Source organism: Helianthus annuus, chromosome 9, assembly GCF_002127325.2.
Source record: "Helianthus annuus cultivar XRQ/B chromosome 9, HanXRQr2.0-SUNRISE, whole genome shotgun sequence".
NCBI lineage: Eukaryota > Viridiplantae > Streptophyta > Magnoliopsida > Asterales > Asteraceae > Helianthus > Helianthus annuus.
This window is the reverse complement of record NC_035441.2, coordinates 30,258,257-30,274,707: the sequence shown is the minus strand read 5'-3', so window position 1 is coordinate 30,274,707 and position 16,451 is coordinate 30,258,257. Positions and strand designations below refer to the sequence as shown.

Below are 16,451 nucleotides of genomic sequence, written 5' to 3'. Positions count from 1 at the left end.
TGGATTAGTCCAACGTTATGTGATGCGTTAATCATATGAAAACATGTGTTTCGACGTAGCTTATTTAACTCAATGCAACCTATATAATTATTGCAATTGGCGCGCGGGTACATCGCAAACATCGAATGAATTAGTCCAAACGTTATGTGATGCGTTAATCATATGAAAACATGTGTTTCGACGTAGCTTATTTAACTCAATGCAACCTATATAATTATTGCTATTGGATCAAAACATAAAGAAATCAAATTTATACTGTACAATTATAACGTATTATATGTGGCTCGAGTCATACATAGAAAATGTAACAGTTTTAACGGAAATGCTGCCACGTATAATTATAATAGATTAATTGAAACTTTAAAAAGGAAAGAAAATCGCAATTTGACTCCACTTGGATCGAAACAAAATTTACAAAACATTCATAAAAGTCACGAAAACATATTATATTTGACCTAACTTGTTTCCCAAAAAGTTTAGGTCGAAACACACAGCAATTCGAATTTATACCGAAACGTACATAAAAATATGTGCGTAAGATTTGTTTTTTAAACGAAAGTGTATTATATTTAATCAGACTCGTTTTCATAAAAAGTTCACGTCGAAATGTAAAACAAATCAAATTTATATCGATGCGTACATAAAAATATGCATATAAAAGTTAGTTTTTCTTAAGTAAAGGAGATATAGTTGTAAAGTCGAAACAAATACGTTCGTAAAAAATCGTGCCAAGTAGCACTAATGCCACAACAGTTGCCAACGACCACCAACACCAGAAGAGCTCGTAAAATTAAAATAAATAACAAAGTAAAAAAATAATACCGACGGAAAAACAGACGTAAAATCGTTGAACCACGCACGCCCGTTGCGGCGTGTTAATACGAAAAAATAGACATAAATCTAAAACTTAGAAAAGAATAACTAAGTCGATCCAGGATCCACGTGTTGCGACGAACTTGTCAACGAAGAAAAATACACGTGTTGCGATTGCCTGTCAAACGGGAAAAAACAGACGAAAAAACGTTGAATCCTATACGCACGTTGTGGCGTGTTGACTCGAAAAATTTATAACGAAACTTAAAACGAAAAACTTGTGAAAGATAAAAAGTATGGGGGAACAAAGTTGAAAATAAAAAAGTGTTGGGGGTTAAATTGGAAAAGATGAAAAGCATTTTGTTAAAAGTAAAAAACTCCAAGGTGTAAAAATGCAAAAGATTAAAATCTTTGGGTTAAAAGTGAAAAATACAATTTTTTTTTGGAAAACTCCCAATACCAATGTTACAACCACATAAAGCATATATTTGTTGCTAATTTATAGTTTTGAAATGCTTTCTATGTTCAGCCACTATACATTTTTATTAAATATTAATAAGTTTATATTTTATTAACAGTCAACACATAATAATAATAAATATAATATTATTATGTATATTGTTGAAGAATAAATTCTTTTAAACAAATTTTACAAATATTTAATTGTATTACAGAAAGTTATATAATAACTATAATTCATTATATTTGGAAGTCATATATATATTAATTATTGTCTCGTAAGTTTGGATAATAATAAATTTAATGTTATTATTCAAATATGTTACTAAATAATAAATTAAGTAGATGAATCAATATACATATTAAAATTGAAATTATCTCTACAGAAGTTACAACCCAGTGTGTACCAGTTAAACATAATTTTGAACCATCATTAAGGTGCGGATTCCTTCCTTTACTATCTGTATAGTATGGGTTTTCAACTTTGTTCGTTAATCTTCATTTCAAGCTTCGTATTATGAATTAATTAAGTTGTACCCATTTGATTAATATCCATTACAATTACTTGTCTAATCCTTTCTGATTCTGAACACAACTTTGGAACCATATTACATGCGATATTATCTTTATTAAATTGTACTCATTATCGCATCCTACTGATAATATGTCTGACCTGTTATACTGGAATATGGAGAAATATAAAATATTATATGTTTACCCTCTGTACTCTGATACCCGAGCACGCCCCTACTTGTGGGGGTGACCGCAAGCATGTCATTGCGGCATCAATGGCGTGGCACCGACTGTGACGGTGAGCCTAAATCACAGCGTCTCGCATGTTCTGAACTCTACGGAGGGCCAGCTATATATTTTTTCGAGGCGTATGGATCGATCCTAGGATATTATTATTTCTGGTGGATGGTTTGTATGATGCCCATACGCCATCACACATCGGTTCAGGACTAGCTAGCCTGTTCCGCCTGTTCTGTTTATTATATATAAATATATCGGGCTCGATGGGTATATCTTATAACATGGTAACGTTATTGAATTCTATCATGTAGTTACAATTACATTATTATCTTTTCTTTCATATCCATTATTCATTGCTATCATTATCCGCTCGTGGCATTTTGCTCCTTCGATTTTTTTTTCTTTTCTACAGGTTAGCAGGGATGGCGGGAAAGTGTGAAGAGAGCTAAAATAAACAAGTTGGAATCTTAGTGTGTAGTTTTAATATTGTATGAAATAAATTATCAGGAATAAATCTTTTGTAAACTCGTTTGGATAAAAAATAAAATAAGCCCTTTTGTATCTGATTCTGTAATAGTGACACGTCAGCTCAGAGCTGGGCTGGGGTGTTACAGCCAAGGCATGGGTTCATTGTTCCTTAAACAAGAAAATAGGAAATGCACAAAAAGGGGATAGTTTTTGGAAAAAAATTCTCGTCCATTACAACGAAACGGTCGGCGGAAGTACTTGTTGGTGCAGTTATCTGTCGACTACATCTTAGTTCGAGTCTTAGGATAGGGCTGATTGTATAGTGAACGGTAAACGAGAAATCTTGTAATGTTGAGGGCCGCTTATAGGGTAGAATAGGTGGGTCGCTTATGTGGCAATCATTATGGATCGCTCATTTGTCACTTGGTTGGATCGCTCATATGGACTTGTCCATATGAGCGGCCTATGTTTCCTATATATAGGAGTCCAGATGAGCGATTCAAGCAGTGATGTGTAGGTGTTTTCCAAGGTGTAAAGGCGAAGCCCTGTCCGATTGTCTCCACAAGCTTGTAATTTGACAGTTAATCAATACAGGAGACATTAAAGAGTGAAATCAAGCTTTACGAAGACTAATTCAATGAATTCCGCCTCTGGATTAGTCTAAGATCTCTTCTGAACGACTCGTTGGGTCAGCAAACGATCCTACATGTGGTATCAGAGCTCAGGAGGAAGAGTTCTTACCGTTTAGCTCGATTTTCGCTCGAAATTCTCACTTCTACACCTTCTTTTTCAGATTCAGACATTTTCAACGGTCGAAATTTATTGAAAATCTCAGGGATTGTGCGCAATAGTACCGTGACAAACCCTGGAAAGTTTCAGATCAAAATTCAAAGTTTAAATGGGTCAAAATTGGATTTGAAATTGTGGACCGCTCGATCGAACTGTTCTTGGACCGCTTATCCGAACGGATCTTGAACCGCTCAATTGGTCGAATTTATCTTGGACCGCTCTAAATTTACATTTGAGAACCGCTTATTCGTTCAATTGACTTGGATCGCTCGTAATTTGGACTCTTGAACCGCTCCAAAAACAAAGTCTGGACCGCTCGAACATTCAAGAGTTTGAACCGCTCTTTTGGACTAGACTGGATCGTTTATCCGGACAATCTAGACTCGCTTATTTGAAATTGTCTGGACCGCTCATTAGTAAAATTGTCTGGATCGCTCGAAAATCATTTGAACCACTTTTTCAGATATTGGTTGGTCCGCTTATCAGACAATTTTAGTGGACCGCTTATTTGACAGTTCACTCGAACGATTTGTTTGACTGGTCCGGTTATTGATCAGATTGATTGAATCGCTTAGTGTTTGACCAATTTATCAAAGTTAGGAGGATTTGAAATATGACGATGATATTTCACGAAAAGGAAAATGATTTTATTGGAAGGATAAATAATTTTGGGAGATATCGTACGAGGTCATTTGATCAAGATGATAAGCATAGTTGGACTCTCCGACTTGAAAATTTTGCTTGTCAACAGAATGAGAGTTTGATAGAGATGGAAAAAAGATTTGATTACATGATGGACAAGTTAAAATCATTTGATATAAAATTGACAAATACTGAAATGACATGAAAGTTGGAGGCCGCGTTACCTGCCGAATGGGATGATGTTTTAAAGGAGTTAAAACAAAAACCTAAATTCTCAAAATTACATCCATCTGATTTCATCAGTAAACTTCAAAAAAGTTATTATAAAAATCTTGATAAAAAGAAGATATTGATGAATAGAGTAAAAGAGAATCTAGAAAGACTGAATCTGGGAAATCTAGATAAAATCAATTTGGATGTAATTACTGAGATTAACAATAGAATTTGCATATGTTTTGGTGCAAAACAAAACATGAGGTATGATTATAAAAGGGGATGTTATATTGATGAAAATTTAAAACCTCTTGATTTTGTAAAAATTGTTTGTGCAGGTACGTACAAGAAAGAAACAAAAGAAATATCAGTAAAGGATGAAGAATCTGTGGAGAATGAAGCTTCAAGTTCTGCATCAGTGTGTTTCAAATGTGATAACTTGAAGACCGACAATGACAAACTTGTCAAAGATGCGGAAAGTTTGGCATTGGAGATCAAGAAGTTGAGAAATGAGAAACAGACTGATGATAATCAGATTCTTATTCTGAAGGAAATTTGTGAGAAGTTGAAAGCTGAAAATGACAAACTGTTGGTTGGTTTAAACAGTTTGACATTTGAAAACAAGAATTTGAAAGAAAAAGAAAAGGTTTTTGAAAAGAAAATTAAAGATTTTGAAATTGAAAAATCAAAAAATGAAAAAGAATTTCAAAATCAACTAAAAATTCTTGAAGATGGGAGAAATGTTTTTAGCCAAAACAACATTGAGAAGCAAAAACTAATCAATTCACATCTTCAGAAAATTATAAATTTGGAGAAAGAATGTGAAAATGCGAGAAAGAAAATCAAAGAGCTTGAAATAGAGTTTGAAAGCAAAAAGAAATCGTCAAAAGATGAGGATTTCTGGATTAAGCTTGAAAACAAAAATTTGAAAGCAAATGAATCAAAATTCCAAGAACAGATAAAAGTTTTGGAAAATGAAAAATCTGTTCTTGAAAATTTGAAAAATGAAAATGAAAATTCAATCAAGTCTCATCTCGAAAGAATATCTCAGTTTGAAAAAGAAGCTGAGAATTCCAGAGGTAAGATTGATGAACTTGAGAAGAAATTGATAGGTTTTGTGACTTCATCAGACAGTTTGAAGTTTCCATGTCCAAAACCAATCAATTCTGTTCCAATGAGTGATAATGTCACAAACTTTGACAATGTCAAAGATAAAGGTTGTGATGGAAAATCTGATGATAAAAGGATTAAAATTGAAAAACAAAAATTGGTTTTAAATTTAAAAGAAAAATCTCAGAAATCTGTTCTACAATCGACTGAAAAAGGTGAATGTTCTAAACAGAAACCTTTGAAGAAGAAAGTGGAACAGAAACAAAAAGATAGTAAAAGGTCATCAGATAGATCATCCAACCATAGTGCTCAAAAGCTAAATCCAGCAGATTTAAGAAAAGAGTATCACCAAGCCAAACAATGTTTTGATCTGAGTGTTTGGACTAAAAATGGTGATAGGTACGATAACAGAGTGTGTTACAGCTGCGGCTTTCATGGACACATTGCTGTTAACTGCCGGTATTGGAGTTATGAGACCAGGAGGTGCTTTAATTGCAACATCAAAGGTCACATTGCCAGAGATTGCCCAAGGAAATCTAGTGAAAGATTGAGGGTTAATTCTCAGAAAACGGCAAAGATTCCAGTCAAAGTCAAGCCCCAGGAACAGAAGGTTCTGAAACCTAAAGTTCAAGAACAGTCAACTCAAGAAAAGAAAGTAAAACTTTCACAGGGGCAGAAAGACAGACTGAGGAAGAAGAGGAAGAAAGCGAGAGAGTATCTCGAAAAGATATTGTCCTCGGGTTCACCAGACAAAAAGATTAAAGTTCTGATGAATCGATTCCCTCAGTTGCAAAAACAAGGAAAAAGAATTCATCAGATACAAATCTGGGGACAAAAGAGGAGAAGAAAAAGGAGAAGGTCGGCGATAAATCTGACAGGTCAAAGTCAGACAAGCCACCTGCAGGCAATGATTCTGGTTCGTTAAAACCAGAGGAGCCATTGGTTGAGGTAAAAAAGGAGAATTCAGGTTTAACAATGAATGATGCAAATTTTCCATCATTGTTGAACAAGAATTCGAAATCACCCAAGGACCGTCAGGCTTGGGTGAATCTGTTTAAATGAAAAACCTGACTTGCCGGAGATCCCAAGATGGTATCGTGGATCATGAATCGGCACATTTCTTGAGAAATTTCACTTTGGTGATTTTTCGCTTTACATGTGGTAAATCAGGGATATTAAATTGTACTTGATTTTCTCCAAGATGGTTTATGTTAAAACTGGAAATGATAAATCTTTAAAATGTTTGAAGAAAACAAGATGAAGAGATAACCCCGAACCTATAAATGGTTGGAACACAAACTAATTTTTCTGGAAAAACCATTTTGATTAAAACAAACTTAAGTGTTTTGAAATCACAAATGGGAAAATAGTTTGTTGTGAGGGGGAGTTCTGATTGTTTTTGCATGAGAATGGTGAATTGAGGTAATTCACACAATGTTGTCATATTCCTTGTATAGTTTGTTTTCAATTTTTCCTCAGAAAATCAAAATTGAAACATATTTTGATTTTAGGGGGAGTAAGAAATTGTTTGAAAATTTTAAAAAATTGAAAAATGAAAATGAGTTTTGCTGCAAAAAGAGGAGATGATAGTACATCGGTGAACTATCACAGCATGCTAGAGATTTGTAAAGACAAAAATGTTTTTTAAAACAAGTCTTACTAATGATGTGTCAGTAGACTTCACACAGTTAGTAAATTGTATTCGAGATATAAACCTAAATTCAAACTTACTTATTTTGTGGGGAACACTACTTGGATATATAGGTAACCCCTGAAATCTCGTTTGAAAGGTTTCTTATTTTGAAATACTAGGTTCTTATACTCGAATGATGTCTGGGGTATTATTCCGGGACTTCTGCTGAACGGTAGTTCTGACCTAGTCCCTGGCTAATACTTGCTGCAATATGCTTGAAACATAGCATAAAGCCCTCAGCTGATCAGACAATAAAATTGATGATCAGTTGTTGTAGCTGAAAAGATCCTCTAAAGGGGACACACTGCCAAGTCGAAACTGATATCTCTCTGCTGAACGGAAGTTCTGACCTGAGATCCCTCAGTCTTCGCATATTTCCCCTAATTTATATACAGATATCATTTGTAGTATAGTTACCTATAAATCAGAATATTGAGATCTGGATACGGGAGTATATCCAAGAGGTGGGATACTCAAATAAATTTAAGTGCTAAGACATTAAATGCGTATCTTGAATCAATTGAAAACTTGTGTAGAGGTTTAAGTGGACAACAATACTGACAATCAGAAGTAAATTTGTTTTTAACATTTGCTGATTAATCAAGATCAACGGTGTTGGTGATATGTCTCAAAATCCGATATGATCCTCTGGCACAATCTCTCAAAAATAGTGTTTTATTTCTGTATTTCATTAAATTCAAAAATCCAAAAATCCAAAAATATTGTATTTTTGCTTGATATTTGAAAACTACAAAAAGATTTTCGACAACAGAGTGTGAAGAACTGATATTTGACATTTTACGTGCTAAACATGTTGAACTTGTGGTTTGGGAGAGAGTGTTAAATTCTGAAGATTTGAAATGCAAAATTGGTTCATTAACTTGATGATTAAGTTGAATGGTAACCTACAGTTTGATCTTCATAATTTTTATTACATGATTTGCTGATTCATTAAATTGAATTTCAAATTATGTTAATTTGTGATAGTGTGTTTGAGTTTTGCAGGTTTCTGATCCTGTTGCTACAGAAAACCAGGAGATACATCAGAATCAGAGAAGAGCTTAAACAGAGAAAGCCAGGAGTTGATTTCAATGGTGATAACGATTTCCAGACTGAGATCCCAGCATGATGATAGGGGGAGTCTGATGAAAGTTAGAGCCAGAGAAAGTTCCAGGCATATAATTCCAAGAAGAAATTCTTGAAGAAAGATTTGATTCCAGGCAGAGTTCCTGAAGAAGACCGAACAAGATTGAGGTGCTGTGAATGATTGAAGACTCTCACTGAAGATTCCGTCAACATTCAAGGGGGAGTCTGTTGGTGCAGTTGTCTGTCGACTACATCTTAGTTCGAGTCTTAGGATAGGGCTGATTGTATAGTGAACGGTAAACGAGAAATCTTGTAATGTTGAGGGCCGCTTATAGGGTAGAATAGGTGGGTCGCTTATGTGGCAATCATTATGGATCGCTCATTTGTCACTTGGTTGGATCGCTCATATGGACTTGTCCATATGAGCGGCCTATGTTTCCTATATATAGGAGTCCAGATGAGCGGTTCAAGCAGTGATGTGTAGGTGTTTTCCAAGGTGTAAAGGCGAAGCCCTGTCCGATTGTCTCCACAAGCTTGTAATTTGATAGTTAATCAATACAGGAGACATTAAAGAGTGAAATCAAGCTTTACGAAGACTAATTCAATGAATTCCGCCTCTGGATTAGTCTAAGATCTCTTCTGAACGACTCGTTGGGTCAGCAAACGATCCTACAAGCTTGTAATTTGACAGTTAATCAATACAGGAGACATTAAAGAGCGAAATCAAGCTTTACGAAGACTAATTCAATGAATTCCGCCTCTGGATTAGTCTAAGATCTCTTTTGAACGACTCGTTGGGTCAGCAAACGATCCTACAGTACTCGAACAATTCATCAAGTACGTTCAAAATGGCTCCCTATGTTGAGTAAGATAAACCACTTCAACGGTCTTTGGCAACAAGCGGTAATATTTTATTTGTAATGTGTTTACTTTTCCATAACATTTAAAAAATAATTTCCATAAAATTGTTTATGTTTAATTTTTTTTTTTACTTTATATTTGTTATCTATGTAGGATCGTATTCGTGGTAGTGGTGTTAGCGACCTCAACGTCATGAATAGGGCTTTAAGTGATTTCAAAAAAAAATATCCGAGTAACATATTGAGGCATGGGAGGTCGTTCGTAAACATGACAAATGGACAACGGTACCATTGTTGGGTGAAGATAGCGAAGGTTCGGGACAAAAAAGAAAGTCGCCCTATGCGGGTACACCGGGAACTGAGTCACTGATCGATATACCGGACATAAACGTAGACCCGTCACCAACAAGACAAAAAAGGAAAGACAAGAGGCCGGCATCATCATCAAACGATAGCCAAGAGGCCCTCACCGAGAAGCTCGCGCAATACACTCTTATGAAAGAAGAAAAAAAGGCACGGGCAATAGAGTTGACGAATATACGAAAGAAACGCGAGGAAGACACCATAGCGTTAGTGGCAGAACAACGCGAGGCGGTGAAACAACTCATGTATGATCGGGATTTGAAGACATTTACTGAGTCACACGACCATGCTCCACCCGAGATGTTGCCATTTATTCTCGCGAGGAAACGAGATATCGCAAAAAATATAATTGGCCATGCAATTTCTAAATATTAGTTTATTTTATGTTTAATTTTTATGTATTAAATGTAATGTGTTTTTTTAATTTTAAATGTAACTAGTGTAATACCCTGCACGCGTTGCGCGCTTACCTGGACCGTTTTTGGTTTAATAACATGTACGTTGGTGTTTCATCTTCTTTTAATCTAATCTTATTATTTAAACTTAATAAAAATACACGTTGCCTAACTAACGTACTTTGCGTACTTTGCTGAGAAAAAAATAAGGAGAAACTACTTCATTCTAAGATATAAGAACTTTAAGAAAAGGAAAACAAAACTCTATTTCACATTATACCCAACTAGGGGCGTGAATTTTCAACATGACACGAAAACCCGACACGACCTTTTTGTGTTTAGGTTTACCCTAAACGGGTTCGGGTCAGTTTCAGGTCGAACCCGCGAACCCGTTTAGCTAAACAGGTCAGGTTTGGGTCAAACCCGTCGGGTTCGCAGGTTAACCCATTTGTTATATATCTATAAAAGTCCTTATTATATATAAAAGTTTAGGGTAGATTCTGCCAATATAAATAGTTGAGGATTTGCTTTGAATTAAAACTATATTGGTAAACATAAGATCGCATATTTGATTGGCCATTTAGGGCGGCCGTAGTATCAGATTTGCTTCGTTCCAAGATAGAAGATGAAACGATCTGTCATTCAGGCGCCAATCTCAGTTCTGAAAATCGTCTAAACCCTTCACCAAAAGTCCAATATATTATATATATTGTTTCTGTGATTCTGTCTTGGCAGCACTTTGCGAATACAGAGTAATAATCGTTGAGGATTTGCTTCTCAGTACAAGTAATAATCTTCTAAACCCTATATATTCCAATCAATCGCAGTTCTAAACTTTATCTATTCCAATCGATCAGAGTTCTAAACCCTATCTATCCCAATCGAATTCTCTCAGGTCTGATATTGTTCATATTAGTATGTTATGTCTTAGTGTCCAATTGAGATATTTTTTTTATGATTTATGGGTAAAATATTGTCAGTGATGATGTTGATGATGAAGATATTGAATCTTTGAATTCGAATGTTGCATCCAAAGTTAGGGGGAAAAGAGAAAGTTGATTTCAAAGGTATGGAACTATTTTGAAATCTTAGATACAAAACCGGGAGTGGAGTTAATGTGTAAATGCAAAAAGTGTGGAAACAAGTATAGGGCTGATAGCAAGAATGGCACGGGTAATCTAAATCGACACATACAAAGCTGTGTGAAAACGACAACTAAAGACATTGGCCAGTTTCTTCTATCCTCTAATCAAGGTTCGCTTCTTTCTAGAAATCCTCAATTTAGTCAAGAAAAGTTTAGAGAGTTGCTAGTTCAAGCTCTTATTAGACATGATTTACCATTTAGTTTTGTGGAATACGAAGGAATTAGAGATTTGCTAAAGTATTTGGAACCGAAGGTTAGTTTTTTTTAGTAGGCACACTGCTAGAACAGATATAAAGAAAATGCATGCTTCATTAGTTGATAAGGTTCGAAACGAATTAAGTTTATGTCCTGGTCGAATTTGTTTGACGTCTGATTGTTGGAGTTCTATAGTTATTGATGGTTATATAAGTTTGACAGCACATTTCATTGATAGTGAGTGGGTTTTGCATAAGAAAATTCTTAACTTTTCATATATGCCTCCACCTCACAATGGAGTCTCTTTATTTGAAAAAAAATCCATACTTTGGTTGCTTGTTGGGATATCGATAAGAAATTGTTATCTCTTACACTAGACAATGCATCTGCGAATGGTAGTTGTGTTAATATTCTTCGCTCTCAGTTAAAGTTAAAAGATGCGTTAGTGTATGATGGTGCTTTGTTTCACATAAGGTGTTGCGCACATATATTGAATTTAATTGTGCAAGAGGGTTTAAAAAAGATTGATGTATCAGTGGACAAAGTAAGAGAGTGTGTCAAATATATAAAGGGTTCACAAATAAGAAAAGATAGTTTTAGAAAATGTATTGGGCAGATTTCTCTTGATGATAAAAAAGGTTTACTTCAAGATGGAATTCAACGTATAAAATGCTTTCAAGTGCTTTGTACTATCAACTTGCTTTCTATCAACTGGAACTAAGTGATTCAAACTTCAAATGTTGTCCATCTTTAGAGGAGTGGAAGAGAATCGAAACTATATGTTGCTTTCTTGAAATCTTTGACAATGCAACTAAAGCCTTCTTAGGATCATATTATACTACATCCAATTTGTATTTTCCTCATGTGTTTCGCATTCAGCTAAAGTTGGTTGAAGCCTGTCAAAGTTCGGATACTTTTATGAAACAGATAGCTGGACAAATGTTTGTTAAGTTTAACAAATATTGGGTTGAATTTAATCTTGTATTAGCTATGGCTGTGATATTTGATCCTCGATATAAATTGCGCATGTTAGAGTTAGCATATAATAAACTGTATGGTGAAGAATCAACTGAGTTTAAAAAGGTAAAAAACACACTTTTTGGCATTTATGATGGGTATTTAGAAAAAAAAACATGGGTCAGCAGCTACTATTGCTTGTGATGTGGATAAGTCTAAGAATGCAACAAGAGTCAACCAACAATCAATGGATGTTTGGAAGAGACACACCATTTCTTTGTTTTGCTTATGTCTAACTTTCCCTGCATAGTGTCTGATTGTTATTTATAATTTTGTAGAAGTTTGAAACATTTGATATTATTAATACAACTTTGAAAAAGAGTGAACTTGAGATGTATTTAGATGAACAAAGAATTGATTTATCTCAAAATGTCCAAGTTCTTGATTTTTGGAAAGCACATGCATATCGTTATCCAAATTTGTGTAGAATGGCAAAAGATGTTTTATCTAATCCAGTATCAACTATTGCTTCTTCTGAAGCTTCTTTTAGTATTGGTGGAAGAATTCTTGATCAATATCGTAGCACATTGACCCCACAAATTGTTGAGTCAGTGATATGTAGTCGGGATTGGCTTTTTGGAGATTCAGGTAATGTTTTATTTCCTTTTTTATCTCGTTGTACTATGTTGTTCAATGTTGAATATTAGTGCATTTTTTTTTTGTCGTAGGTTTGCAAACAAAAGAAAAGGAAGCAATGGATGCTATTGTTGAAGAAGTTATTTCTCTAACACAATGGTGGCGAAGAGGCAATGGAAAGTGAAGATTGAAAACCAGCACATGTTATATTTTGTTGAAGTAGCTTCATTTGTTTTTTTTTTTAAGTTTTATCATCTTTTGGTACTTTTAGTATTTTGGAGAATGTATTTTGTGGTAATTTTTAACTTGAGATCCTATGATTTGTTGGTTCAAAAGAACTTATTGAAGGATGTATTTTGTGGTGTGTTTTAATTAAGATGTTGTATTCTCTTTTAAGTAAGATTTTCGAATTTTAGAGCAAAAAATTAAATTTTCGGGTCAAGCGGGTCGTGTTCGGGTTAACCCGTGAAAAATCAAGTCGTGTTCGGGTTGTATGTCTAGCAGATTTTCCGGGTTCGGGTCATGTTCGGGTTCGTGTATTTATTCGGGTTTGTGTCGGGTTGAACCCACCAACCCACGAACCCGACCCGTTAAGCACCCCTACCCATAGTGGGGTGGTGAAACTATTGTAATAATTCAACCAGTTTCATGTGCTCAAAAACCACCCTCCTTGATTCCTTTTTATAAAAATTGGGAAAAGTCGAACATGAACAAAATGTAACATAACCAATATGGAACATGATCAAAATTGGCTGACCGAAATCGAGCATAGTGTTCTCCGACATAACCCTATAAATATGGAATGTTTCGACCCCTAAGCTATTTTTAGGCTTTTCTTTATGAAATCATGAAGAGGATCATCGAGGGAGAGGGAAATGGTGGTGGGTCGTCAACGGGGGTTTGCTAACGAATTAGATGATCTGAGGGGTGGGAAGACTTATCGGTGTTTAAATTTATTTAAGAGTAAAATGTCATTTTAGTCCCTGAGTTTTGGACCATTTTGACACTTTAGTCCAAAGGTTTCATTTATCGCATATGGGTTTAAAAAGTATTAACATTGTCATTTTAATTCAACTAACTTAACCCAATCTATTGAACTCAATTAACCAAAGACAATTTTGTCATTTTCCCTGTTATTTTAATTAAAGCTTCAACCCACTAGATTCATTTAACCAGCAAACACCAACCACCACCACCAAAACACCTGCACGAACACCCACCACCACACCGCGACCACCAAACACCCACCAACACCATCTCACCTCCCACCAACGAACACTTACCACCACCTAAACTAATGTTTTAAAAGCCGATTTTTAAATCCTACTGGGTTAGGTTCAGAAATGGTTCAACCGGTTGAACCGCATTGTACCAAGGGGTTCAACCGAGTAGACCTGTTAACCCTATAAATCTATTATATACAACTTCAACTAAAAAATAATCAAAAACTATATCATTCCATAATAAAAAAATCCAAAAATTAATCCATAATAAAAAAAATCCAAGAACTCACTATTGGTACCTTTTTGGGCGCTAGGTTTTACTAACAAGGTAAATCGTCACCTTTATGGACGCATAAAAGATTAAAAGCCCAAATTTTAACCTTTGGCCCGATACTGGTATATCGGTTTGGTATAGCCCAGTTTACTGGCGATACAATTTCTTTGTCGTTCTTACATTTTACCGGTATGATTCGTGCCGGCGAAGCTTTCGGCATCCAGTTTAACCGGTCGGTTTAAACTGGTTTTTAAAACATTGACCGAAACACCCACCACCACATCGCAGCCACCGAACACCCACACCATCGCCTCACCTCCACCATCGAAAATCCACCACCACCATCTCAGTTCTAAAGAGAGAAATGAAGAGATTCTTAGAGAGAGAGAGAGAGAGAGATCTTACTTGGTTGAGAGAGAGAGAGAGAGAGAGAGAGAGAGATCTTACTTGGACCACCAAACACCCACCACCAACCAACCAAACATCTACACCACCTCCGTCGAAAATCCACAACCACCGTCTAAGCTTTAGAGAGAGAGACGAAGAGATTCGAAGAGAGAGAAAGTATAATGCAGAGAGTTTAGAGGGATGAAAAGATTTTTAGAGATGGAGAGAGAGAGAGAGTAGAGGGAGGTGCAAACAAAGAGATAGATTGGTGAGAATAGGGGGAATTAAAAGGATGGATTTAGTAAAAAGGTTTAACTAAAATAATAGGGGAAATAACAAAATTACCCTTGACTAAATAAGGTCAATGGATAGGGTTAAATCAGTTGTACTAAAATGGTAATGTTAAAAACTGTTTGGACCCATCAACGATAAATGAATTGAACTAAAGTGTTCCCCAAACCTTAAGTATTAAAATGACAATTTACTTTTTATTTACTAAAATAGGTATATATGTCATTTCATAAAAAGTTAACGAAAGTTAGTGTCAGAGGAAAACTTGTTACAAAATAAAAAAAAATACATAGCCTAAATATGCAACTTCAAACATAGACCTTAAATGTATGACTTTTAGTATTGCTAGTGATAGTTATGAAAATAACACTGAAAAACAAAAAGAAGTGCCACAAGAAGTTGGAATTTAATTGGGTGAAACTTTATATAACTTAGAATTCGAATTTTGAATCAAATCAAATTAAAAATCATAGGTTCGTATCTCATTTATATTCGATTATTGAACTCGAATTCGAATGTTTCAAAACCGAATTTTAACCTTGACTTCAAATTGAATTTCGTATTTTTAAAATCCAAATTGAACTCCAACACCCCTAAAATGGATCACAATATTGTTTTTCTTTCATTATCTATTATCTAATTGTTTTGAGAGGGAGAAAAAGTGGAAGAAAAAAAATCACAAATTGACCAAAGCCACCAAGACCACCATCGGTCTCCATCAAAATAACATAAATTATCCTACATATACATTTACTAATTGGGGGAATAGTGCCAGACAGCTGCCTGACACTCCCCCCCCCCATTGGACCAACAAGTTTACTCTTTTATATTCATTTTCAAATTACATTTTTGCTCCTGCTTAAAATTACCGTTTTGGCCCCAGTTCAAAATAAAATTACGCTTTTGTCCCCATCTCAAAACTACGATTTTGCCCTCAATTCAAATTTACTATTTTCCATTGCACTCCCCCATTGGACCAACCAGTTATTATTTTATATCCACTATAAAATTACGGTTTTGCCCCTCTTTAAAATTACAATTTTGCCCAACTCAAAATAAAATTACACTTTTGTCCCCAACTCAAAATTTCGATTGTTCTCTCGATTCAAAATAAAATTGTGGTTTTGCTCTCAGCTCAGAATTACTTTTCCGCCCCAGTTCAAAATAAAATTTTGTTTTTCCCCCGGCTAAAAATTACAATTTTGCCCTTTGTTCAAAAATGTGAGTTTTCCCTGTTTAAAAAATTATGATTTCGCCATCAGTTCAAAATTACGTTTTCTCCTCAGTTTAAAATAAAATTATGCTTTTGCCCCCAACTCAAAATTACGATTTTGCCCTCGGTTCAAAATAAATTGTGGTTTTGCCTCCAGCTTAAAATTATGATTGTGCCCTTAGTTCAAGTTTATATTACGCTGTTACCCTAAGTTCAAAATTACGAATTTGTCCCTGTGAAAAATTACAATTTTGCCCCCCGTTTAAATTTACAGTACTGCCATCACTTTACCTTTTGGCAAATTCAAAAAATACAACTTTCCCTTAGTTAAAAATTACAATGTTGCAATTGTTTTAGTTTTTTTAATCAAAACTATAAAAGTGTTTTATTTTAATTGGTTTACTCGATTTAATTGTTTTCTGTGTCAATGAGCTGCCTAATACTCGGTCATTATTCGGCCATCGCCCCGCAACGCAGGTGGGACATC

At 35.0% G+C, this 16,451-nt stretch overlaps 1 long non-coding RNA gene across 2 annotated transcripts; it reads left to right on the top strand.

Moving 5' to 3' along the window:
- The first annotated feature begins 10,199 nt into the window (after positions 1-10,199).
- LOC110877351 lies at positions 10,200-16,451 on the top strand. Of its 2 annotated transcripts, XR_004866700.1 has the most exons (4): positions 10,203-10,539; positions 10,625-10,898; positions 12,481-12,588; positions 12,669-16,451. It is a non-coding gene; the product is annotated as an uncharacterized LOC110877351 (long non-coding RNA). The 2 variants fall into 2 exon arrangements; XR_004866699.1 differs by having other exon boundaries at positions 10,200-10,539; positions 10,625-12,588.